At 39.9% G+C, this 2,431-nt stretch overlaps 1 non-coding gene across 1 annotated transcript; it reads left to right on the top strand.

Moving 5' to 3' along the window:
- Positions 1 to 1,826: 1,826 nt before the first annotated feature.
- Positions 1,827 to 1,933, top strand: LOC135150034 (small nucleolar RNA R71). Its single transcript, XR_010288388.1, has one exon. It is a non-coding gene; the product is annotated as a small nucleolar RNA R71 (small nucleolar RNA).
- Positions 1,934 to 2,431: the final 498 nt, after the last annotated feature.

The following is a 2,431-nucleotide window of genomic DNA, read 5'->3' as shown; positions in this document are numbered from 1 at the left end:
CATCCGTATGACAAACGGTATGACAATCAGTGGGAAGGTATGACAATCGAAACTTGGTGGCTAAGGCTTCAGGTGGTATGACAAACGGTATGACAAACCAAGGTATTGTCATACCTTGTGACTTCGGTATGACAATGACCAATTGTCATGCCTAAGTCATTCGGTATGACAAACCAAAGGTTTGTCATGCCTCCTGACTATGGCAGGTGACAAAGTGCGGTATGACAATCAATTAGATTGTCATACCGTGCTCAAAAATCATATAACAATTGATTTTCCTTATATAATTAATTCAATAATTATCCACTTAATTATATTAATTATATAAATTCATAAATTAAATTAATTCGAGTGTGAATTAATTTAATAAATAAATTACATAACTTATATAATTATTTTGAGATGTGAATTAATTAAAAGAATAATTATATTGAGCACTTCTTCAGTAGCAGGTCTTCTGACTTCCTTTAAAAGATCTGATTCTTTGTCTTGATTGAACGACCACTTATAGTTGATGCAAAATATTTAATCTGAGTAGCTGACACACAAATGTACTGTCTGGTTCATCTGTATCTAGCTGAATCAAATATTTTTTATCAATTAAACATTTGAGAAGTGGCTTGTTCGTCGAGTCTTTGTCTTCGTAGTTCTTCTTCATAAGTAGAAATAGTTTGGAATCTTCTGAATAAATAAAGTATTAAAACTTTATACCTTCTGGACTTCTGGACGTGCTACAAAATATTATTTGTACACTGAGGCTTGAACATATTAATGAACTTCTTTCAGTGGCGTGCAGCAGCATCCTGAAATTCTTCAGACATATGATTTTAATAAATCACTTGACGTTCTTCGTACGGATTCCTTCAATAGTGCTTGCTAATTTACTTTCTTTCTTATCAGAGTTGAGTTAATACTCTTAAATACAAATAGGCTAAACATATGCCTTTCACGGGTGTTTCAACCTGTTGATCACTCTCTTCCTTGTTTCGCTCTGTTGCTGATTCTTTTTCCTTCGAAACCTTTCCGGACCTCAAGGTGACAGCCTGTACCTGTTCCTTCACTTCCTTCTTGCCCGGATTGGCCTCAGTATCACTAGGAAGAGTTCCTTGTGGTCTATTAATCAACGCATTAGCAATTTGCCCAATCTGATTCTCCAAAGTCTTGATTGACACCGATTGGCTTTTAACCATTAGTCTTAATTCTTCCAATTCTGATCTTTCATTGGAAGACTGTCCAGCCACCCCATGATTTTGTTGCTGGAATCCGGGTGGATGGAATTGCTGCCTCGGTGCAAACTGTTGTTGAAAACTAGAAGGGTTAAAGGTCTAGATCCTTGTTGCTTAAACTGTTGCTGCTGTTGTGGCATGTAGTTCTGATTATTGCTCCAGCTGAAATTCGGGTGATTCTGATTATTGGGATGATAAGTGGCCGGAGCTGGTTGTTGCGACCTCTGAAAGTTGCTCACAAACTGAGCGGATTCGCTCGATATAGCACACTGATCCGAAGAATGTGCTCCAGCACAGAGCTCGCAGACTGAAGGTGGCTGCTGATTTCCTAGATTTGCCAAAGAATCCACCTTCATAGTAAGAGCCTTAAGCTGAGCAGCTATGGCTGAAGTAGCATCAACATCCAGAATCCCTGCTACCTTGCCCTGGTGAAGACGCTGAGTAGGATTCTGATATTCATTCGCGGCCATCATCTCGATCAACTCATAAGCCTCATCATAGCTCTTAGCCCATAGAGCTCCACCTGATGCTGCATCTAACATTGGTCTCGTTTGAGGACCCAAGCCATCATAGAAGCAATTGATAACCATCCAGTCAGGCATCCCATGATGTGGGCACTTTCGAAGCATCTCCTTGTAGCGTTCCCATGCTTCACAAAGAGTTTCACCAGATAACTGAGAGAATTGAGTGATAGCATTCCTCATTGCAGCTGTTTTGGCCATAGGGAAGAACTTAGTAAGAAACTTCTGAGCCAGATCCTCCCATGTCGTAATAAATCCTACATGAAGAGAATGCAACCATCCCTTATCTTTATCCCTCAGAGAAAACGGAAACAGCCTCAATTTAATGGCATCTTCCGTAACACCATTGAACTTGAAAGTGTCACAAATCTCAATGAAGTCTCGAATATGCATATTAGGATCCTCTGTCGGAGAACCCCCAAACTGCACTGAGTTCTGTACCATCTGAATAGTGCTAGGTTTGATTTCGAAAGTGTTGGCCTGAATCGCTGTCCTGACAATGCTCGACTGAATGTCATTGATTTTCGGCTCAGAGAAAGCCTTAAGAGCCTTAGTATCATTAACTGCTGGTGGTTGATCATCCATTGTAGTATTCACTATTGTTTCTTCCTTAACCAATGCTTCTTTACGAGCCTGAGAACGTGTTCGCATGCACGTCACTCAAGTACCTGAAACACACACAAA

Source organism: Daucus carota, chromosome 1 (genome assembly GCF_001625215.2).
Source record: "Daucus carota subsp. sativus chromosome 1, DH1 v3.0, whole genome shotgun sequence".
NCBI lineage: Eukaryota > Viridiplantae > Streptophyta > Magnoliopsida > Apiales > Apiaceae > Daucus > Daucus carota.
The sequence above is the reverse complement of the archived record's forward strand: the minus strand, read 5'-3'. Positions and strand labels throughout refer to the sequence as shown.